The sequence below is a fragment of the Phyllostomus hastatus genome, unplaced genomic scaffold (assembly GCF_019186645.2).
Source record: "Phyllostomus hastatus isolate PE091 unplaced genomic scaffold, TTU_PhHast_1.1 phas_scaffold_78, whole genome shotgun sequence".
Taxonomy (NCBI): domain Eukaryota; kingdom Metazoa; phylum Chordata; class Mammalia; order Chiroptera; family Phyllostomidae; genus Phyllostomus; species Phyllostomus hastatus.
In genome coordinates this window covers 3,739,502-3,764,491 of record NW_025334041.1, presented here as the reverse complement: position 1 = coordinate 3,764,491, position 24,990 = coordinate 3,739,502, and the positions used below count along the sequence as shown (strand labels likewise).

The 24,990-nt window shown below is 49.8% G+C and overlaps 1 protein-coding gene across 5 annotated transcripts in view; it reads right to left on the bottom strand.

The window, feature by feature from the left end:
• The window catches only part of IMMP2L (inner mitochondrial membrane peptidase subunit 2), a 594,300-nt gene extending 573,360 nt beyond the window's left edge, over positions 1-20,940 (bottom strand). For 2 of the 5 annotated variants that reach the window (XM_045828655.1, XM_045828656.1), the window contains exons 1-2: positions 20,885-20,925; positions 20,347-20,419 (exon numbers count right to left, since the gene is read on the bottom strand). The gene's annotated coding sequence lies outside the window, so the exon portion shown is untranslated. The other 3 variants (XM_045828652.1, XM_045828653.1, XM_045828654.1) reach the window with 3 other exon arrangements.
• Positions 20,941-24,990: the final 4,050 nt, after the last annotated feature.

Below are 24,990 nucleotides of genomic sequence, written 5' to 3'. Positions count from 1 at the left end.
GCTGTAACACCCAGGACAGAGCACAGCAATGACAGTCGAGGCCCTGAGGTGGCCTAGACCCAGCTGCATGGCTGATGGGCTCACTTCCGGGCCTCACTTTCCTCGGCTGCAAAAAGAAAAAGGTCCTTCAATGTCTAAGGCCCTTCCTGTGCCCAGCATTCTGTATGTCTACACGTTTTTCAACGGTTCCTCCAGGACTTACACGGACACCAAAATGAAGAAAAGCACTCAGACTAAGACGAGAGACAGAGCTGCCCTTTAGGGTTGAGACTTTAGGTGTCAGGAAAAGACTTTGCCTTTATCAAACAATAACTTAAAAGGGAAACAAAGCTGCTGGACCCAGCCCAGCTCACACACAAGAACACCTGAAGTATCAGGAAAGAGCTGGGAGCCGCCGCCCCTCCAGCTCGCACCTCCGTGTCCGAGGCCGCCACCCCCCACCCCAGAGCCGGGAGGAGAAACACTTCCCCACCCAGACGGCGGCCTCGAAGACGCAGGGCAGGTGCGCCGGCGTGGAGGCGCGCAGGTGCCGCCCCCGACCAGGGGCCAGAGTGAAGCTGCCCGGCAAACAGGCGGTCACCCGGAGGCCTCAGTCCAGCCCTGTCCCACCTGAGCTGCAAAGAACCCCTGTCCCCCATGATAATGAAACACTTTGAAAAGGTTCTAACGACCCCCAAAACACTCAAGAAAACCTGCATAAATGAAGACATGAACACCATACAGGTCAAGGTATAAATACGCATGCCCATTGTGATCATGGTAATGTGTTTCCTTTTCTGTCTGAAGTGCCCAAGAATTATTGGGGGGGCCGGGTCTTTTCTTCACACCTGAAATGTTGAACGCTGCCGTGCTAATAAGCACCTAGCATCTGCCTCCTCTGGGAAAATTTCCATTCAGCAATTATCCTGCAGTACTAACATCGTCCCCGGTGAAAGGGAATCATTTCTATTGGCAACCTCGTTCTTCTAGAGACCACGCAAGTTACTTGAGGTTCAAAACACTGCTCCTGAGAAAATTGCTGCTTAAGCAGGAGGCGCACCCGGTTCATTGTTGAAGTTCCTACACTGAGAATACTCTGAAATTAGCTTTCAGATTTGGCTGGAATCCTGCTTGCCCCTTGGCACATAGAGCACCCCCACATGAAGGCTTCTCGGAGCCCCCGACCTCTGCCACACGCTGACCCACCCTGCAAAGGAAATGCCTGTTTCCTGTCCTGACCGGTTGGGGTTCGATCATGCGCGAGCTCAACCAAAACCACTCATAAACTCGCTTACGTTTTATCCCGTACCAGAGCACAATCACTCATCCAGAGCAGCCGGGCCGATAAGCACTCCTCAAGTCATCTTCATTATTATAAAAACGATTAAAAAATTGTGTGGGAAGTTTGAAGAGGAAAATAATAAATGACAAGGCAATATCTTCTATAACACACAAAGCCTTCCAATCACATAAGCTTGCACGATTGGATAATTAAATCAAGATTTTATTTATTCACTCAAACTATACATCCAACTATGAACACCAGAGGACATAGGAACAGAGAACCTGGCAAATTCCCCCTCTTTCAATCCCATTACCTTTGAGCGGAATATTTCATTACAGGTGCTCGGCTGGGGTGGGGCGGGGGAGGAAAGCAGTTTCGGAGACGCGAGAGGGCTGAGCGGAGGAATAAAGCTGTCGGTGGGGAGCCAGGTGCTGTCCGGGGGCCGGGGAGCTGCAAACATGCTGGGGGACCTCCAGGAGGATCTGGGGGCCCAAGGGCAAAGACCCCGCCTCAGCGGTGACCGTTTCTGTACCCAGCATGGGGCCCTTCAGAGAAGGCTCGGGCCAGGGCCGGGCCCCAGGAGGCACGTGTAAGAGGAGCCCGGGACATCCTGTTACACAAGCAGAAGACGGGCTCAGAAAGCGATGAGCACGCATTGGAGGGGCCTGCCGGAAGGGGTTCCCACTGGCCAAACAAGGGGAGGTCTGACCACACGAACAATTAAAGTCAGTGATGATCATCAACCCCTGGAAAACACCTTCGGATATGCTTAGTTTCTGAAATTAAAAAACGTGAAAGAACTGGGGTAGTTAGCTTCCAAAGGTAAATTGGGCAGTGTTCATTTCAATTTAGTGTGATACCATAAAAATACTTTATGAATTGATGTTTAATAAAAGGCAAAATACTATTTTAATGTAAGTCTCCTTTGGGATCCTTCTCAGACGGATGTTAGAAATGAAGTTCCCACGCAAGTAAAGAATTTTTTTTTCCAGTTCATCAATTATCCTTCAAACTAATTCCGAAAGTGTTCATTGTTGAGCTGAGATGTCCACTACGGTTACACCTGCCTCTCCAATTACTGAGTGAGTCTGGGATCCAGTGGTAAAATGCAAACTCTATGCACTTGAACTGTTCAAAATGCACAACGTTCTGTAAATCACCCTCAGTCCTAGTAGTCAGCGGCGGGACGCCTGTGGGCTTGTCAGGAACAGCTCACGTTGACACTAGCTAGGCCTGCAGGACGGCGGGAGAAGCAGAGAAGTGATATCCAGAGAAGCAATTTGGGATTTGGGCTGGCGTCGCTTCCTTGGGCACCGAACTCCTCCCAGGCCGACCAGCACTTCCCGAGACCTGCCGGCCGGGTGCCGGGCGCCTACCGGTGTCTATCCTGGAGGAAGGAGGACTTATCTGTGCAGACACTGAGCACTCAGCATTGCTCTTCTGACTCGCTCTAGCCTTGCGGTAAGGTGAAGAGGGCCATAAAAATAACACGGAGAGAGAGAGAGAGTGATTTTATCAAAGACAGAGGCCGTTGGGACATCGTGGAAAGACATAAACTGCACAGCACCCCACGCTGGCCTTCCCGTTCACGGAGTGAGCCTGTCGTCCCAACAGCTGCCCCGAGGTCCAGGGGGCAGGCGGCCCAGCTGCCCTGTCCTGAAAAAATACGAACCGCAGCTTCCTGGTAACTCTCCACTTCCCACGGGAACGATCGTGCCACCCCCACCCCCACCCCCACCCCCACCCCCACCCCGAGTCAGCACACACAGCCAATGCCTAGGAGGACGTCTGAGTTCCACCGCGGTGACGGTGACTCCGCCCAGCCACGTGTGACTTCCGGAGCGCGTCCCGCCCTCGCCCGTCTCCGGGCCCTGCTTCCTGTCCTCCCTTCCGACTTCCGCTCCCCTCCCCTCCGACTTCCGCTCTCTTCCCTCCCTTCTCTGTCTCGGCCAGCTCCGATCCACCCTCCGAACCTGCTGAGAGGCAGCTCCGCTGGGACGCCCAGCCTGCCTCGCCCAGGGGGGCTGGGGTGCCCTCCCAGGTGGTCCCCTAACACCCAAGCCCCCACCCCCAACAGAGCAGCCAGCACGCCTGCCTTCCTCTTTCTCCCCGCGTGGGCATGCGCTCCGGGAGGGCAGGGACGCTGGTCCACCGCCCTCCCTCCGTGCCTCGCCCCAAAGCATTCGCTGTGCGACAGACTCATGGGAGAAGTTAATAAATCGCTTTCAGTAACTTATTGCTAAAACCAATTTTAACTAATTATTTATTTCGGTGAGCTAACCTCGAACTTTTCTGTCCACATAAACTCTGTGCTACCCTCCGAGTGTGATGGATGTGGCGGAGGGGTGGACCCAAGTGTGTGTGGCGTGAGCACACGTGAGTGCAGGTTCCTATGTCTGCCTGGCGTCCCCGCCGCTTCCTGGACACGCTTACTGGGCAGTGGACAGTATTCGAGAAAGTGCTTTTTTAAATGCATAAAACTTCAAGAGGTTGATTTGCAGGGGGGGGGGGTGCTTTTTTTCTTCGGTAAATCGTAGCGCACAGCTCACGGCTAAGAGCAGCAGCGACGGGTAACGAGAATCGGGTCATCCTTGATAACCCACTCCACTGCAAGGCACTAGGAAATGTCCGTTCAGTTGTTAACAGCTGAAACAGCTGTTTAAAAAAAAAAAAAAAAGGAAAAAAAAACATTTTCCTGGAAGAGGCGTTTGCTACATTACCCTGGGAAGGATCAGGGGAAGGTCAGAAAACACTGCCTTAAAGGATCGGTGGTGGGCGGAGGCTCACACTGCACAGTCCAAGCACTCATGTCTTCCATGTTCCCTGCCGGGACTGAATGCACCTCTGCCAGGTGTGTAGGCCCTTGTTTGTGCTAAACTGGGAAATGCCACGTGATGCGGAGACGTCCAGGTGGGGAGGAGACCACGTGGGTTGTGAGAAGTATCGTTGCTTCTGAAGCAGCTATTTCTAAGGGTATGCATCTTACAATGTTCAACAACGTTACTTAAGTGCCAGTCGTCCAGGCAACGATGCATACATACCACAGAGTCCCGAAGTAAGCCCACGGAACCACAGAAAAGCCCACTGTCAAGGCCAGCTGCTGCCGCTTCACGTCCTGTACACAAATATCTTGTAACATTTTAATAATCTCTCAGTAAAAATCACCTTGAATGGAAACATCTACCAAACTCACATTTAACGAGAACTTTAGCTACTTGCCAGTGATGGAACAGAAAGGGAATGAGGTGACTGAAACTGGGGGTGCCCCAGCACCCCACGTCCGGAAGCCCGGTGGGGAGAAGGGCTGTACTGCTGAGCACCCCGAGGAGGCAGGAGCAGAAACGGGACTCTCCCGCGGAAGCCCACAGCCACCGGGGCGCCACACCCCTGCCGTGACACCACAGTGCCCGCAGGGCTCGCCACCGAGGGGCAGGCCAACGGCTGCGAACTAGCCCCAGCTCTGGAAGTTCCTAAGTTAGGTGACTCAGAAACCTCTGGAGCTGAACGTGTCTGTGTATTCAAGAGCTTTATGGAGGTGCGCATCAACCAACCTCATCTTCATCTCTTCCAGGAAACCTCACGGGGCCAGCTGGCAGCTCCAACCTACCAGGCAGGTGCCAGCCACACCCTCGGCTGGCACCCAGGGTTGCCCGTCCCCTTCCCCCAAGCTAGACCGCAGCCCCGACCGGGAGGGGCCAGGTCCCACTCCTCTCCATGTGCCCCAAAGGTCTCAGGATGTTGCTAAGCATTTGCAGGTGCCAAATAAATGTTTGTTGATAGGTTGTTTAATTTTACACCCGGTTTCCATTAACACCGGCTTACACGGTTGATGGAAAGAGAGTCTGGCACGGTTGTGTCAGACACTCCATTCCGTTACATGCCAGTCAGGAGTGCAAGGGACACACTGGGTGACCGGAGCAGGCCACTGGAGAGCCAGCAGTGTCACTCCCAAAGAGCCATCTGCCCGCCCTGTTCCAGGGATTCTTCCCGGGCTCAGGGCGCAATGAGACATCAGAAAACCTGGGCTCGAGTCCTTGCTTTGCCAACAGCAAGACGACTCATTTCTACGCGAGTGGACACCCCTAAGGCTCTCTGCTCCAACGACCTAGGACTCCAACTTCAGGCCTTTCCCTGTGGGGTCAGAAAGCCAAGGGGTGGCCCCTCAACCTGTGCCAGCATCACCATCATCACTGCCCTGGGCTCCCAGGACAGCCCTGACTCCGGCAGCAAGGTAACCACACTCGGGAAATCAGGCTCCCTTCTGGCGATGACACGGTTAACCCTCCCGTCCATCTGACCTTTACTTCAGACCTGAGTGCGTTTACCACACACACACACACACACACGGCAGGTGGCCGGCTGGGCAGCACAGGATCACGCATGCACTTTGCAGAACTCCTAATAAATTCCTGCTTTCAGCATCAAAGGTAAGTGCCCCAGTTGCAAAGAAGCACCAGTAACAATAAATAAAACTAAATGCCTTCCATACTGGTCGGGAAATAGGTCTCTCTCAACTTAATCAACAGCTCAGTAGCCCGGAGAATAACTCCCTGATCTTTTTAATTTTGTAAGAAACTTATTTTTTATTGTCTCCTCGACATCAAATGGTATTAGGAAACATAGCCATGGTAGTTACAGTAAATGGCTTAGAAAGAAAATCCAGTAACAATTCTGATAGATTTCAGGGAATATATGAACCAGATAAAAATGTATGAGCCATACAGAAATTCAAAGCAGCTTAAATTAATACCTATCAGTTCTAAACAATGAGGAAGTTTTTCAGAACCTAATGTAGCTTTGTCCTGCAAAATGGCCAAGTCCTTTGCCATCCAATTAATCAGAAAGAAAGGTGTCCATGTGACCTCTTCACACAGGGCTAGCCAAAGATCCACCGTGCAACTACAAAAAATCAGTCTTGGAAGTGAGGTGACCATAACAGAATCCTGCAGAAAACATTGGAAATGCTACTTCTCCTTGGCCCAGTTATGCCTAAATTTTGCTACCTTTCGGGTGTTACCTTCAGTACCAATGTTTAACAGTCACGTAAAATTTCTGACTACCAGGACGGCAAGGTTTTGTGTCTAGTTTTTAATGAAGACAGACCGATGGGCCCCTCACAAAATCAGTCAAAAAGTACCCTTCCACAAATTATCAAATCTATAAATTCAGAAAGACACAGGAATTGGGAAAAAAAAAACAATTTCATTGGGAAACCAATGAAATTAGAATTTCAGTCCAGTAAGGACTATACATTATTTTATGTTGTCTAAAATATTGTATCACTATATCAATATTATGATAAAATTCTGTTATGCTAATGACCTTAGCTAACCCCCGAGTTAACTCCATCCCATTTTAAAAGCTATAAACTCCTGGCTGGTGTAGCTCAGTGGATTGAGCATGGGCTGCAAACCAAAGCATTGCAGGTTCGATTCCCAGTCAGGGCACATGCCTGGGTTACAGGCCACGGCCCCCAGCAACCGCACATTGATGTTTCTCTCTCTCTCTCTTTCTCCATCCCTTCCCCCTCTAAAAATAAATAAAATAAAATCTTAAAAAAAAGTCAGTCCCACTTTTAATATGAAAATGGCAATTAATTTTAAACTACCAGTCTTTCTGCAGTAGTCCCATTATCTAGTCAGTAACCTTTCACAACCACACTCGTACACTCTGCTTCTCACGTGCAAAGCTGGTGTGAGCGTCACCCCACCCCAGCCACCCCCTGCCACTGACAGGCCCTTCTGGTTACGATCAATTCCCCCCAATCCACCCACATCCGTGTGCACGAAAACAAAGCTGTGTGCCTGGCAGAGAGTCAAGATGAGCCATGGGCCGACAATTCGGCCCAAGACTGTCGGGTCTCGAAAGCGCGCTGACTCACCTACCAGCCCCCCTCCGTCCGAGACACTGGAAGCAAAGACAGTATTTAGGCAGTCGGCATTATCATACAGTTACATGGTGTGTGGGAGCAAATGTGGACCTGTATCTTCAGCTCCAATCATGCATTAGTGAAAAGGAAGAGAGATGCAAATCAATGCTAATGAGATGGCCAACAGTACCCTGAGGGAATCACACTTCAGATAACTCACTCTTACAATTTTTTAATTCCATAATCAGGGAGCAATCCTTGGGACTATATCTTTCCCTTTTGACTTCTTTGACTAAATATTTTCAATAGCAGATCAGAAAATACTTTTCTCAGCCTTTTGTTTTGTTTTGTTTTGTTTTTTACCTGTGCCTCTCCCAGCAGGAGGGGAAAATTAGCAAGACCAATGGCTTCAAAATGCGCCCCGCCCTCCTTGACCGAGGGGTGTGACGGGTATATCCTCTGGCCTCTCACGCCCGGGACTTCGGGTGAAGAAGAGATGGAGGGAACCCACTGGGGAGCCGATTCCGCCTGTGAAACTGGGCACGGTTCCGTCAGCTCTCCGAATTCAGTCTGCGCTTCTTTAACGCAAACAGGGAAACAGCATGCGTGCCGCGTGCGGAGACAACACAGTGGAAATGTCATCACAGCCACCAAATCAGACACCCCGCCCGTCACAGCAAACATCGGTCAGGCCCAGCGAGCTCACACTGTGCTCTGATTTATGGAGAGAAACTCTGGAACACGGCGTCTCTAGCTTGTTGTGCACTGAATATATTCTGCTCCGCTGACTGGAAGAAATCTTTTACGAAGATGGTCTCTGGCCGAAAGCCAGTGAGACTGGGTTTCCTGCAACAGACAGGTGGGGCGACAGGAGGCCCACGTTCCACCTACAGAAAATGTATGGGGTTCCAATTTCTCCATGTCCTTGTCAACTCTTATCACTGATTTTTTTTTAATAACAGCCACCCTAATGAGTGTGAGGTAGTGATGTCTCACTGTGGTTCTGTTTGCCATTTCCCTAGAAATAAGTGATCTCGAGCATCTTTTCAAATGCTTATCGGCCATTTGTAGGTCTTCTTTGGAGACCGGGCTATTCAAGCCCCTGCTCATTTCTTAATTGGATTGTGTGTGTTGTTGAGTGGTAGGAGCTTCTATATACTCTGGGGTATATATAGGGGTTATACACTAACCCCTTATCAGATATACGAACCATGGAGTCTTTTAAATGCATTTTTCTATTGTATTTACCATTCAACATGTAATAGAGAAATATATTTTGAGTTGAATAGATTTCTTCCTTTTTAAACTTTTTGTAAAACACAAAATTCAAAGTATCTAAGAAGGGGTGTGCAGTGGAAAATAAGACCCCTCCCCTGCCCTGTCCTCCAGCCACCAAGATCCAATCCCCAGAGGCATTCTCCATTTTTTCAAATGATTCCCTCCAGAGGCGTCCTGTGCCTGGACAAGAAAACGGTATCTTAATTTACTCACCTCCAAAACAATAATCTGCTAACACCCACAGGTCTACACCTTACCTCTTCAACAATAATTACTCAATTTCAGCATGTATGAGCTGCCTCATTACTTTAAACAACTGCTAAATGTTCTATGATATGTGCCACAATTTATTCACCTGGTCCACTGAGGGTGCACATTTCAGTTGTCCCCAACAGCGGCCAAGAATATCTTTAAACGTGTATCATTTCACACACATACGAGACCTGTAGCATACGGCCATCAAAGGGCCTGTCCTTCAAAGTGTGATAACTATGTTCAAATTGGTTTCAAGGAGAATTCAGACTCCCATCAGCAAAGATGACACTGCCCGTCTCTACACCCTGGAAGACACATCGTGTTTTCAAAATGTGTTTCTCTGCCACCCTGATCGGCTAACGCAGGGAACCTCGTTGAAGGTTCGTTCTGCGTCTCTCTTATTCTGTCCGTTCACAGCCTGCACAGCTCTGTCTGCTTTCCTATTTCCTTGCCTGTCTCTTCCCCTTTTGTTTCTGGAGTCCTTTATACATTTATGAAGATAGCTCTCTGCCTACGATACGAATTGCAAATCTTTTTTCCTAGTTTGTCTTGGCTTTTTGAAATAGTTTTTTTTAAGTTTTATGCTGTTTTTTCAGCAATGCAGAATTTTCACGGTCAAGTTTCACCGTTCTCCTTTAACGGTTTCTGAACATCTCTTACTTTCTGTCCCCACAATTATCACAGTAAAAGCCCTCACTACCTCGCAGGCAAATTACAGTTTCCCGACTGGTCTCCTTCTCATTATTCCCTCTCCCTTCCCACTTACTCTATACCCTTGTCAGATTAATCTTCTTAAAACACACTCTGCCCCTACGAGTCCCCAGTCAAAAGTCCTTCAATTATCCCCTCCCTACTATTTATAGACTCCCAAGTCTAATATTTAGGTCACTCGCAAGCTAACCTCAATTCGTGTATCCCACAGCCCCCTGCTGTAGCCAGACAGTTGCTCACTGGCCCACAGTGCAGGAGCAAAGGTGCCCCCACCATGTCTTTGTTCAGCCCATACCTGACATTCTGAAGGTTCTTCCTTTCCTTCAGAGGTCAGTCCAGGTGGATCTCTCTACTCCCTCCCAACTTGTCAAGGTCACGCTGATTCAACAGCTTTGCAATAAGAGTCTAGTACACTGCACGATGCAAAAAGCGTACAAATTTTGTGCTGCGGGAAATCAGGGCATGGAGACTCAACCCAGAGTGGGCAGCGGCTTCTACACCTTTAAGCTGCACCCAGAAAATGAGAAGGTAGGACCCAGATTTGAAAAAATAAAATAAAGGCCTCCTTGCCTGCGAGGTAGTGAGGGCTTTTACTGTGATAATTGTGGGGATAGAAAGTAAGAGATGTTCAGAAACCGTTAAAGGAGAACGGTGAAACTTGACCGTGAAAATTCTGCATTGCCAAAGGTCAAGGTAAATCAGAACGCGTCGTCTCTACGCTAGCCTGACTGGAGTACAGCGCGCAGAAGCCGGAGTGAAAAGGGAGAGACAGGCTGGAGGGTGAATAGGGCCGGGGGACAGAGGCCAGTCCACCCGGGGCCTCACCTGACCCAAAGGCCCCTGTAAGCCACGGCCGCTTCAAGCAGGGGAGTGAGCTGGTCACACAGGAATGTTACAAAGACCGCGGACGACACTCCAGAGCTTCATCAGCGCTGCGTGTCCAGGCTTGAAGCCGATCAGAACGCAGACGTACTCCTACTTACCCAGTGCACGGGCTTGAAGCGGCTGTGGGGCAGAAGGCTGCGGAGAGCCGGAGTGGGGGGATGTGCCGCTCCGCCTCCCTGCCTGAGGGTTTCCAACAGGGACGCCCCGGTGGACGTGAAGCACCCAGACATTGACAGGAGTTCAAGCTGAAACTGCTGAGGATCAAAGATAGAGCCGACCCTCCCACTCTGCTTTCCTTACTATAAAACCCAAGGCAGATAAGCAGGGTCCAGATCTCGAGAATCTGAGCCCTTCGCTCAGCCACCCCACTCTCCATCGCCTGTAAAGCGAACAGCCACACCTCCTCTTTACCCTGCTTTCAGGGCCTGGGACTGCGCGTCCAGGGAGAGCTCATCACGACAGGTGCACATCACCGTGGTTCCCACGTTCAGCCTGGGTAGGGCGTGGGAGCCCGAGGCCAGCAGGGGACAGGGCCCTCGTCGTTACCCAGTTCCCTTCTCCAAAGCGACATTCTATGCGGTTGCTGTGAAGACGAGATGTTCCAGACACACACACAGTCAGAAAAGTCCTCCTGCCCGCTTCTCTGGAACGCCTGTCCCGTGTTCTCCTCTCCGTCCCCAGGGCTCCTGGGAGCCAGCAGCCCCTCCCAGGGCCCCTGTGCACCATGCGTCCCTCCAGTCTCCCCTGGTCCCCCCACCCCGTCCCCCCGAGGGGCTGGTCGTCCGTTGGACATTCTTCCACCTTTCGCCCCAGGACACGTCACACTTCTGTCTCCGGCAGAATGACGTGTTTGAAGGTAACAGAAGAAAGGGGCCACGAGAAGCTGCGATTGCGACATAATGAAGATGTCGACCGGACTGGCTGAAAAGGACTATATACGACACTTTTAGTGTGAACCGGGCGCTGTCGAGACATCTCAGACTCGGAAACGTGAAGTTTTCTATAATTTCAACTCATTCGTGTGTCCCTCCTGGCCGTCCCTCTAGCACTTTAAACCAGAGGGACATTCTCACTGAACCTAGAAATAGATTAAATATATCACCTGCCTCAGGACTCCAACGAGACCATTTTTTTCTCTCTTACCGAACTCCATCTGGCCCTAGTGACTTCCACCACCCAGAGACGGGTCATAAGAGCTTTAGAAACTCGCCTTTTCTCACCATAAACAGGAAATAATGTGCCTCTGACTCTGCACAGAGTGTGGCGATATAATTCATGCTTCCGGAAGGGAGACTAACACTCCAGCTGACAGCTAGGTAATAAATGTGATTTGGAGCCAGGCACACAGGCAGAGAGAACGGCTTTCCCGAGAAGACACAAGCAGCCTAAATCAATGAGACATATTCAGATTAAAAAAAATAGTCATTTTTTTTCTCCAACACAGCTAAATAATCTTTCCAGCAGCACAACAGGTCCTCGAATAATATTTCGTTCAGCATCGTTCCGTGATGATGTTGGTGAGATGCCGCAGGGACGTAACTTTTGTCTTCATCATTTAGCCTTTGGCGAAATTGGTTTCATTATACGTTGTTTTGACACCCTTCCCAAAACCTATTGGCGATGGTGAGGACTTACTGTACTGCCTTCCTAACCTCAAAGCATTGTTTCCCTGTATCACTTGTCTACAAAACAAGGCAAAAAAAATGACAGAGGCGAAAATAGCAACCCGATATGACTGGTGAACCAAACATTCCTTATATTTCTTATAATGGGTTAAACTTACATAGGATTCTTACACACAGCTCACGCAGTCCCCAGAAATAACCTAGGAAGTACACACCTCCACGTTCCCAAAGAAAACGAAGCTCGGAGACAAGTTCACGTTCACATCGCCGCCAGCAGAGCCAGCGCGTACATAGTCTCCGTAGCCCCGTCCACGTGCTTTTCACTCCGCGCAACCACTTTCATGTCTAGAAACGCATGGTGGATGGCTACTGGACGTTTTAAAATAAAGGTGTGATGAAATGTTTGGGGCATTAACACTATGGACTCAGATACCCCAGAAGGTCTCAAACTGTGACTCTTCTAACCCTGCCCCCCCCATGTCCAGGCTCCGGGGCGCCTCTCACACCCGAGAAACAGAGACGCGTAACACACACACACACACACACACACACACTAATGGTGACTATGGCGCTGCGCACCGCCCTTACCTAGAAACAGTACTAAAGAGCCCCTTTCCGACAAAACTAAACAATTACTGAGTATGTGAATCTATATTAATAAAATTCTTGTTAAGCAACTAAGCTCTTGGAAAAAATATCAAACGTGCTTTGTAAATAATCTGCTCTATTGGGCAAACTAAAAGTCCAGGAGAAACGGCTACATACGACACGATTTCAGCTCCAGGGCATTCCGGAGAAGACCAAACTGTGGACACGGGGAAGAGAGCCCGGCGGCCAGGGCTTGCGGAGCGGAGGGGGGCGAACAGGCAGCGCGCCGGGATGCTTAGGGCAGAGGAACGACCCCGTACAATACTATCGTGGTGGGTGCGTGTCATGACGCCAACACACACGTCGAACCCCCAACAGTGCACCAGCAGGAGTGAGCCCGAAGGTGAGCCATAACCTTGGGTGGCGACGATGCATCAGCAGAGGTCATCAGTGACAGCAAGGGCACCGCCTGGGTGAGTGATGCGGCCAGTGGGGGAGGGCCGTGGGGTGCGGGTGGGCGGGGAGAACACGGGAAAGCTCTGCCTTCCACTCAGCTTTGCTGGGAACCTAAAACTGCTCTAAAAACTTTTGTCTATTAAAAAAAATGAAGGTAAATTAAGGCAACTGTAATCTTTTAAATAGTTTATTAAACTGTAATCTTTTTAATAGTCTATTAAAGTTGTAATCTCTTCAAGCGCCTATTAAGACTGTAATCTTTTAAATAGTCTGTTAAAAAAATCAAGGTAGATTAAGGCGACTCTGATCTCGTCCTACCGATTACAGCCTTCTAGCTCCGCTACTGCCAACCACCCTCGGCTTCCGGGGAACGCTTCCGAACACACACTGCTCCCTGCGATCCCTGCCCACCCCATGTGGCCCACGCGGCCCCCAAGCGGACACCGACGGACTGAGCCCAACGACACGGAGAAAATGAGGGGCGGCCAGCAGACGGAGAAGGCGGAGTGTGGGGAAGGAGGCGACGGACTCCTGAAGAGAGACGTCAGCACAGGAAAACAGGCAAGAGAGAGCAGAAAGGAGAAACCACTCCTGAGATGCTGTGAAGTCCTCGGTCTACGCGATGCAAAAACCACATGCAGTTCAGCCACCCTAAAATACAGAACGCAGCACCACAAACACTCCCCTCCCGTAACAAATGTCTGCTGCACGCGATTTCCAAGCCAGGGCTGGATAATGTGTTCCTGGCCTGTCCCCCAGCCATACACAAGACCATTTTTCAAAAGCGGACCATAAATGCTACGCACATTTGTCAACAGAAAGATATAAAAAAAAAGTGTGTGTGTCAAAGTGCCATTACAAAGACCAAGCTCGCAGAATAAACTTTTGGATAAAATTGCAGAGATTAAATTTTTTGTGATTTATGACATAAAAGAAAAACGTGTACTTCCACCTTCCGGGTACTCTTAGCCCAGAACGTGCCGTGAGTTACCAAACCTGGCCAGAGTTCAATGAGACTTTGAAGGACCGTGGGACAGGGGTGGGGGGTGCCTGCTCACTCTGGTCGTCCCTGAGAATGCACTAAGCACCTAGCTGCCACGTGAGCACCTGGGGCACTCTGAAAATTTCAATCTCAGGACCAGCCATCACGCCCAGAGATGCCGATGTCATTGCTCTGATCGGTCTTTGCCATCAATAGACAGTAAACCGGTGGCGGTAAATTCACAGGAAGTTCACACCACGGGGGGCAGGGGGGATTGCTGGTACCACATACGTAAGCAGAAACATCCAGATGCCCTAAGAGCTCCCTCTAAGACAAAGATGCCTTGCAAGACACCAAGCAGGACAAGGAGGAAGAGGAGGTAGGAAGCTCGAACCCTCTCTGCTGCCATCGTGGGGCCACCAAGGACTGTCTTATTCTCCTGATCCCACATCCTGAAGCCTCCACACCCCACCCCTTAACTTCCCGGCGAGCCCCGGCTCACGCGTCAGCCACCTCCTTGGGGAAGCCTTCGGGATCACGCACAGAAAGAAGTCCAGTGCCTGCAGCCCCCTGAGCCTGGGCTCCACGTCCATGGCAGCCCACGAGGCACAGGGCGCCAGTGCCACACCCATTCCCCGCACGGCCTCCGTGCGGGCGGGGGCCCCACCTTACTCATCCTTCCCCTCTTCTAGGTCCTTGTGGCGCACACAGCCTTGAAGGTAGCAGATGGGTGTTCGCTACGTTGAACGATTTCTCATGTTTGGTACGGCTATTCCTCCCTTAGTGTCCTGGTACATACCCCTTCGAAAATTTGCAACTTTTAAGAAAAGAAGGGGACCCCCCTTGAACCCCGGCTGGATGAGGCTCCAGAATACCGAGTGCAGAAGGGCCAGGCGGGGACAGCGCAGGGCGGCCATGGACCTCCGGCCTCACAGGGATCGTGGAAACAGGCCGTTCAAGGGTGGGTCGGGGCTGGACTTTTTTTAAAGGGAGGATTAAACCGACGAAGGGACAACCTGATTTGCCTCCACAAGAAACCGTGACAGTCAAAGAACAGTGAGGACCAGCAAGGACACTTTCTACCTCTCTCTCCGTGCGGCCCCTCCCCTCAAACACAGAAGTCCAGTCTGCAGGCGGGCTCTCCCTCTCCGGCACCTGGAGAATCCCTCGCAGAGCTTTTATAACTCTGGCCTGCACACCATGAGGTCCCAGTCTCCAAGGGGGGGGCCCGAGCATGCCTCCTTGTCTGGCCTCCTCGCCTCCCGATTACCAGGCCACCCACGGCAGTGCGGCTTCTGCCCCCGCCATTCCAACGAAACCAGTGACTTCTAACAAGCACTTCACAATCTTCGTCATACTGGATTCAGGGCATTGCATGCTTTTTTTTTTTTTTAAGTTTTTTCCATTGGTTTTAGAGAGAGAGGAAGGGAGAGAGAAACATCAATGCTACAGGGAAGCATCAACGGCTTGCCTCCCATACGAGGCCCAAGCAGGACTGAACCTGCAACCCAGGTATGTGCCCTGACGGGGAATCGGACCCACAGCCTTTTGGTGTACTGGCAACACTCCAACCTACTGGGCCACACAGCCAAGGTGGCATGATGGATCTTAAGTTCTGCTTTAAATGCTGTAGTTTCCCTTCATTCTGCCGCACCAGCCAGGGTTGGAGTATTACGTCTTTTCATTGGTTTCCACTAGAAATTCTACCGTTGGCCTGAAAAGTCTGACTTTGTCTGTTGGCCCCAACTCCCTGGCCCCTGCCCCTCAGTCCCCCTCCATCTCTCGTTTCCTGTCCCTGTCGTAATGTGGGTGTTCCCTCAGACTTACTTTTAGCCCCTTTCTCTTCTCTTTCTGGGCAGCCCCTCCAAGCACTTGCACGCTTCGCCCCCCACGCCTTCCCGCCTATCCGGATGGATGCACGGCCTCGGAGACCTGCTCCTCCTGCCTCCCCGCCCCGTGCAATGCACCAGGATCCAGCAGCCAGCTGCCCCCAGACCCCTCCTGCCACCGGTGACGCCGGCAAGCCGTCAACCATGACACGCGCAAACCTGAACTCATCAGCTTCCCTCGGACCTGCTTCCCGGTCCCCTCTCCCGACCCAGGAGCCTGAGCCGGGAACCTGAGCGTCACTCTCACGTCCCCACGCTCCCATTCCTTTCACGTTCGGTCACAAAGACCGGCCAGTTTTCCCTCCTCCTACATACTCCCCCCGACCCTTCTCACTTCTGAGGGCCCACGACTCGCCCCGTGTCCGTGTCCGAGCTCTGCAACTCCGGGCCTGCAGACTAACGCACTGGCCGCCCTGGCGTGCGATGCTGCGGCGCCCCACCCCCACCCGCTCCACCCGCAGCCTGCCCAGCGCACGGCGCGCGGGACCTCGCGCGCCACACACAAGGCTCCAGTGGGTCACCACCGCACGCGGGATAGAAAGTGGGCCCTGAATCGGCGACCCACCCCCTTCCCCTCCTGACTTTGCCCTCCACACACTCTCGTTTTACTGACCTCCATGCAGTTCCCGGAACACGCGCTGCTCCCAGAATTCCAGACGACCCCGCAGGCGGGCGGCCCCACCTGGAGACGTTCCCCGCCCCTCGCGCACCTGCCCACGCCTACTCCGCGTCCGGGGCTCGGCTCCAACGCCACCACTGCCGGAACCCTTCCCTGGCATCTCCGTCAGGGATCAAGAGCTCCTGTGAGCCTTCCCCTCCCTCCACGTGTATCTCCAAATGGCCAATCACACACGGTTTGGTAGAGGTGCCTGTTGTCCTGCTAGACTGTAAACTCCTTGAGCACGGACAGTGACTTTTCACCTTTATATCTAGTTCAATGCACACAGCATATCACAGAACGAAAAATTTTAAAAGAGGAATGAATGATCTATAGGCCAATGAAAGGACAAGAAGATATCCACTGGACTTTGAGTATAGGGAAAAAACCCAGATCCTAATGAGCTACAGACCTCTATGACTAAGTCCCACCCATTTAAAAAAAAAAATGAAATACAGGGTCAATCAGGCAGCATCAAAGTGACTAAGAGAAAAGCTGATCGTTGGACTACGCAGGCAGGCAGGGCAGAGTCTCCAGCAGAGCCGTTGACGGGAGCGACCCAAAGTCCAGAGATAAAGGTGGTTCTTTCTCTGACTCGAGTAATCCATCGACCCACATCCACGCACTGAGAAAACCTCGTCTCCTCTGCCCCTTCTCTCCATACCCCTTCCCAGTCCCCACCACCGAATCCCCGAGTCCACGGCGAATCCCCTGCGTTGGCCGGTGGGTTGGCCTGGGCTGGAGGAGACAGGGAGTCTTGGCTCTTGCGGCGAGGGCCTAGAGGGAAGAAGCTAAAGTACTGTTTGCTGAGGACTCATCTCGTCTCCGGTGTTGTGCTACTTCACAGAGGCTCAGTCTGACAGTGATGAGGAGTCGAGGGCCCCCACGACACAAGAGCAGGGATTTGTGTCCGGGATCACACAGCGAAGCAGTGACACAGCCGGCCCAGGAGTGGCAGCCTCCAGAGAGTTCCTACGGCCCTGATGACCTCAAAGTGCAGGGGGGTGCGGTCGAGGCATTCCAGGTTGGAACTCAGAATGCGTTATTCACCAAAGCACTGCTACACAACCGCTCCTACCTCATGGGGGTGCAATGAGTTAAAAAAGCTTAGGGGCCCTACCCTAGAAAACTAAATGCTACTTGTTATTTTACTCCTATAATTACCCTGATCAACATCACAAACAAAAAAAATGGACTTGGAAATAAGTTTTGGGCATACATAGGGTCCTTAAATAACGCTGTTCTTTAAAATTATTTTTCTCCCACACATACAAAAAAATCACCAAGAATAGACACAATTCCACCTTAACTTGCAGGAACAATGACACTGGAAGACACCTGTAGGAAATGTGCTTTTCTGACCAGGTGCTTATTTCCAGTGTGCTGTCATTTGAATAAAACATCACACTAACTCCTGCAGACAAGAGCTCATGATAGAAGTGCCACAGACCGTGGGGGCACGGCTGACATGCCTGTAATCTACTGACAAAATGCACTCCTTAGCAAAGCGAGACCAGACGTCTCGTGCAAAATCAGATGTCTGCAGACCTGTCTCCTCGGCTTCTCGAGCAGCATTAGTTACACCAACTACTCCGCTCAGCCGTACGATGAAACCCACACCTTGGCAAAATCATGACAGTTCGGACATGAAGCATCAGCATTTTCATTATCATTCTTATCAGCCACAGACATTTCTGAAATAGAAATCCTAGCTTTAAGCTCTCAGCTAAATACAGGAGTATGTCTTTCTCACTCTGGGCACCGTGTCAGAGCTGTTTCAATGCATTATGGAAACCCTGTCCCTTCCGTTTGCAAGCTGGCACTCCGTACGGAGGCAGGGCTGTGGAACGATCAGACAGGGGCAGGGTGAGCCACGCCAGGTATCAGTCCTTGTCCCAGAAACTCCAGGGTTAGATACAAGAGGTGATCGCTGTGAAATGCAAAACTCCAGGAGGCCTGGCACCCTCAGGGAAGTTAAATATGAGGCCGCTTTTTACCATCACAGGAAAAGTCGTAAGGAAGTGATGGGCGACCAGATGGAGAAGCAAAGTAGGAAATCAAACAGGGCCGGCCACTGCTTTTTGTACACACTTGTTTCAATGTGCTCGCTGTTCTGTCCTGACAGAGGACAAGTGAAGGAGCAGAGAAGTTTTAGCTGGCCCCCAGTGGCAGAGCTGACCAGATCGGCCCAGGAATCACACCCACACCGGACAGACTACGCGTAAAAGGCATGTGGCTTCTACTTTGGGGGATTTGGGGTGAAACAGGTATGGTGGTAAACAGCCGAAAAAACATGGAGAAAAAAGGCAGAAATTTAGAATTTCGCCAAGTAATAATAGATGACTATGAAACAAAAAGCTGAAGAAATCAACACGGTTGACAGTGAGCATGTGCGACTGAGTTCACAGGAGACTCACTTTCTACCTTTTATATCCTTGCAAGATTCCACGTTAGAAAACTTTTTTTACTCTTTGTAACCAGAAAAAGACACCTTTTTCACTTCAATAAAAAATGAGGTTCGAGATACAGAAACCCATGCGCGTGAACTTCAGTGTTTATTTCCCTACATGCAGCACCAACACTCTGCGAGCTTCCTGATCTTAGGTCATCTGTATGGAACGATTCAAAAAATTGTCCTCACCGAATTGTGATACTGGTACAATATACTTACTACCCTGGGAAAATGACGATACTATTCATTCCAGGACACGAATCACCATAGTCAGTCAGCGTTGGAAGTTTATTACTGAAAGTACCAGAAAGTCAGACACATAACCCTGTTCTCCCATAACACGGGAGACAGACCCACACGCCACATGGTCAGCACAGGGAAGGTCTTGGGCATGGACACTGAGCTAGTCAGAAAATCCACAGAAAACTGGTGCAGGCCTGACCCCAAACAGCCGTCTCCAACATCATTCTACCGCCCCACTGACATCAATAAATAAAAATCTACTGAATCAGTGAATGTACCCCTCATCAATAAACAACTATGTCCTGGGTTTTCAGAAAGCAAATTAGGTGGTCACCTGGCACTTCAAACGAATAAAATGGCAGGCTCAGGCCACAGACAGCCAATATCAGGGTCAGAGGGCGATTCCCATTTCCCTGCCTAAGTATCCCAGAGGGCAGTCTTCCCTGTTCCTCTTTGGGACTAACCTGAACTTGAACTAATTCAAAACATTGGTTTACATGTTCCCAACCTTCTGGGAAGGGGTAGGGTTTCATTTCGCTGCTGGGAGAGGAGGGGGCGGGTACGTGGAGGAGGGGGATGGAGAATCCCAGAAAAGGACCAATGACAGAGACCATACTGGAAATCACAGCCAACCTCCAGGGACTTCAGGGGGCTGTGCAGCAACTTTTCAGAAATGAACAGGATGATGGTGCAGGAGTTTCAAAAACAGGTCAAGAGAAAAAGGCCTTCCTCCCCAAAATACCTTCCTCTATAAGCTTGAGAGAGGATCCCAAAAGAAACTCAACATGGGTGATACTGCTATTAACTTTATGCTTTGGAGTCCTCAAGAATTTTCACAGGAGTCCCCTTTTGTCAAGATTCCTGGGAGTGTTTTCCATTAATTGTCAAGGAGGACCAGGATTCTTTAACAGTACAGTCCCTGGGGTTAGTCAGAGTCGAGAGATATAAAACCAATGTTCCAAAGAAGTCAAGGGCAAGGGCAAACTCGCAGCCAACTCTGCATTGTCTGTAAGCCTGATGAAGCTCTTGAGCTTGGAGAATGTGACCCCTGAACGTGGGCTTCAGGTTCCTGGTGAAAACGGGTACTGGGCCCACGACCCCCTGGGGGCAGCCCCCGGGGTCCGGACCCTGTGTCCCCTGCTCTCTCTGCACAGTCCTAGCTCCCTCCATCCCTGCTCATTCCCTACTTACCCTTTCTCCCACTCTTCCTCGGTGAGAAGGGGTAAGTGGATATTGTGTGCCCTCTCCCAATTTGACCAAAACCCTAAAAGTAAAAAGGACAGAGACAGACACGTGTTTTAAAATTCTGAGTTTCGAGCTTTTGGAACTCCCACCACTCGCCCAACACTTGCAGGAAGGGAGTAGCGCGTGGCCACAGCGCGCCCTCCCGGCCTGGGCTTGGGGCCGAAGAGGTTCCCTTCGGGGAGGGGAGCAGCGGGTAGACTCTGGGCTCGGACCGCCGTCTGCAGGAGGCGCTGGCGCCCGCTCGGCGTTCGCCAGGGGAGAAGGCAGCAGGGCGGCCTCCAATCGCCACGCGCACACACGCCACTTGCTCCAGAGCCCCAGCCAAACCGCCCTCTGTTCACATCAACGCCCACCTCTCCTGGTGCCGCCTCCCGGGTAGGGTCCCGGGCCCCAGGGACCCCCAACGTGGCGTCGGCGCGCCAATCCCCCACCCTGCACCAGCTCCCAGAGCCCCCCACCCGCCGCCGGGGCCCGCCCTCCGCACCCGCTGCGCTGCTCAGCCCTGAGGCAAGCCTGCGTGGCCACGCCTCCTCCGGCAGCAAGCCCCGCCCCCGCCCCCTGCGTGCTAGCGCCTTGCGAGGCCCCGCCCCTGTGTGGTTGTACCCAAACCCCGGCAGGGCTTTACGACGGATTACGACGGATCGGTCGACAAGCAGTTGCCAGCGCGTAACCTGAGTTGAGCACCGCATTGGTGGCAGAGGGAGCGACAGAGAGCTGAGCTGCGAGTCTCGGAGGCTCTCTGTCGTTAGCCCCCTACCTTGTGTTACAGTTGGGGAAACCCCGAGTGCACAGCTGCCAGCCCATCCTTCCTCCTCGCTGGTGTTCCGCTAAAGTGCACGGAGGCCACCCTCAACCCCGCTGTCACGAGCCAGCCAACAGCACTAATCCGAGACAGGTGCTTAACTTGGCAGGAGCTGACACCGCCTTCCTGACCCCTTTGCCTTCCAACAGTACAGACTTTTCACTGGGTTAGGACCACCCACCAAGAAAGTGGAGCCTAGAACTACCAAAGACACTGAAAATGCTTCTTTCTCTTTGTTTTTGTTTTTTTTTAATCCCTTCCTCCCCTAGAGTATCCCTTATTTTGTCTTCATGGTCCTTCTGGATACTGCCAAACTACTCGTGCGTTTCCAGATCATTTGATGCAAAAATTATTATTACATTTTATCAAAATCACAATAATTTTGGTTTAAAATCACAGTCATTCTAAAGGTTTAAGAACCATCACAGAGACTTAAACGAACCCGATGAATACAACTCCTACAGTCTCTGGAGGACCGAGTTGCTCTGTGAAGGGGACGTGTGCCGCTTTCGTAGCGTTTATCTTTGTTTCTGAATTACTGTCCCGTAAGGTTTGTTGGGGGGTTGGGGGAGGTGCTGTTTGGTTGGTTGGTTGGTTATTTTTGTTTTGGGTTTTTTTTGTTGTTATTGTTTCTCTTGGTTTTTTGTTTGGGGTGTTTGGGGCGGTTGTTTGTTTGTTTTTTGCCACCCTTAAGGATTTAATTCCAAGAGCACTTAGCTGAGAGGACCTGTGTGTGCACTAGCACTGTGGTTCCATGGAGTTCCTGCCCACTGGTAGCTAAGTGTCTGCAGTGTGTCAGGATAAGCAACAAAGACACGTGTGACTTTCTTATAGTGGAAAGTAAATAAACATGTAAAAGAGTTATTAAGTGGAACCTGACTTTTTCACTAAGATTCATCAATTATACCTGAAAAGAAGCTGAGACCGTCTGAAAAGGTTGCACACTGTACGATTCCAACGCTGTGACATGTTGGAAACAGTGAGACAGTGGAGACAGTACGGAGATCTGTTTGCCAAGGGTCAGGGGGAGGAGGATGAACAGACTCCGAGTGGCACTGATCTGTCAGTGAGGCTCATCAATGTTAACGAATGGACTGCTTTGGTGCTGGGGCACTGATAGCTGGGGAGGCTGTGCACGTGTGGGGCCAGGAGACGTGCGGGAACCCTACTTTTTGCTCAGTTTTGCTTTAAACTTAAAACTGCCCTAAAAGTAGTCTATTAAAAAAAAAAAGAAGTAGCTGTGGTAAAGCCTCAGAACATCCCACTTTCTTCAAATCCAGCAATTAATTTGAAACTGAATATTTTGCTTTATGTGTGAAGTTGAAATATGAGTTGGCTCCTTATATTAGAATTACCCTCCACGTGGCATTAATGTCATCAGGGGAAAAGTGAACCATATATTCTTAAGGTACAACATTAAATTATGGTTAGACATCTTGCCTTACAAATTCTATGAATATAGTTATATTCAAATCTAGTCTTATCCATACATGCTTATAATCAGTAAGCAAATAGTGCAATATATCGTGGAGGTTTTCAACTGTTTTGGTCTCCAGCTCTCTTAACAGCCTTAACAATGAGTGGGATATATATGTCCATATTTACTATACTAAGAATTAGAAACAGATTTTAAATTTGTGTTTAATTCACTTTAAAAATTGCAAACCTATCACATGTTACTACAAAGATCATTTTTTTGAATAATGACCACCTAAAAAAAACTTAGAAAACTGGGCAACCGGAAACCCATGGAGCACATGTTCCCAGGGGCCTAAACAGTCCCCCTGCCACACCTCAACCTCTGGAGTCTCCTGTGTGTTTGCTGAGTTACGCCCGGGGTTGTAGTTACAAGCAGGAGGACCTGGGAGGACTGAGGCTACTTCAAATTGGCCAGCCCCAGAACTCCCTTTGTACATGCTTGAATACAAAAAAAGGCAAAGAAGATATCAATTGTTGTAGAATATTCCAACATGAAATCAGAAACTAACCTAAAATCTGAAATATCAAAAGCAATCTCAATTTTCAAAATCAAGGCAAGTGCACCAAAGAAAATTAAATAAAGCAGTTATAAGAAGCTGTGTGCACTGTACTGACTGCTCAATTTCAAGATGCTTTGGGACGCACTCTGAATTCAACAAATATCAAGGGGAAATGAAAGAAATGTTTATATATCTACAATATTTGTTATAAACAAAGGTCAAGACTATCAGCTAGGGCAATTCATGCTTTGAAAATTTTAATTTTTTACTTCAAGAATGATCATTTTTAAATGTTTTAATGCCTTTCAATTTCTTGATCACTTATATTTGGTGTTTACTGTTAAGTTTCTCTGACTTTAATTTTTTCTGTTGTCAGATAAAGATCAGTTTTACATGTTATTGAAATATATGCTTGTGTAACATGTATTTATTTATGTCTTTATTTTTATAGAAAACCTCCAAGACATTTAACATAACTCTATCATCAAAAAATAATACTTACTATGGTCACTCATCATTATTTAAAAACACACGAGTATTGTAAAAATACAAAATAAATTTTGATTTGGGAATTCCTAATATTTTTCCTGAATCCTGAAAGTATCTGTTGGAAATTTGGAAAACCATAAAAATGCAAAAGTGCTGACTGCCTTATTAACCGAGTTTCTTTCATTTGTTTTTCTTTTTGAATGACAATCAAAATTTTTCTCTCTAACTCATACGTCCAAACTTACTTCTGTGATCAGTCTATGCACTCTGAGGCCAAGAAATCATGACATGTCCTTACACCACCTCAGAACACTCGGCCTAGAGGAGAAAATGCTTACGTGAGAGCTACTTTCATCAACCTCAGGGGCTGTCCTGGGCCAGAGAGAGTGCCTTGACTCTGTGTGACCCGTGGGGATAGAATTAGGATAAATGAGGTGGAGTTACAGGGGAAGCAATTTTGACTCTCTCTGTATATCCATTTTCCAGCAACCAGAAAACTCTGAAAACAGAATAGATTGCCTTAAGAAATAGTGATTTCCTGTCAAGGAAAAAGGCTGGACAATTGATGCAGACTCCGGCCCGCGGGGTCTGTGTGTTGTGGCTGTGACGAACAAATTCACACGGACTACAGAGTTCTGTGGAGAAAAAGGGATGGCATGGCCACTCTCCAAGTGAGAGACAGGCCCCCGGCCCCTGCCTGCACAGGCCTTTATTGCTTCTCTGGGCACATTACATGGAGGATGGTCCTCATTCACTATGCACAGTTTTGCTGTAGGTGGTTACCTTTTACAGATAACAAAGGAAAGAATGTTGCCGATTACCTCAAAGAAAAGGATGTTGTAGAACAAGGGGAAAGGTGGTTGAACTGGTTGCACTCCATACTTGGCAGGTTTAGCATAGATTTTAGGAAGTTACTTTAAAGATATGCAGTAAACATTTTCTGCCTCAATCCAGGGTGAGGGAGTTTTAGCAACAAGCAAGCCTCAAAGCAGCCTAGGTACAATGCAGGCCCGATTCCCCACGGGAGAACTGATCCGTGGGCTCGGGTCCTGTGTGCCGACTCTCTCCCCACCGGTTTTCTGAGTCAGGGGCTGGGCTACATTCTCCATGCCACGCGGACAGGTTCCCTATAGACAACCACTTATCAGGGATATTATCAAAGGGACTCCACAACGTTTATGATTCTTTCTGTCTCTATTACCTCATTTTATTCTCTTGGTAAGATACATAGGACAATATTCAAACCACCATTTACTTACAGATGAGAATGATGGAATTCAGGGAGGGTGTTGGTCAGTGTTCCTGGAAAAGTATAAAAGC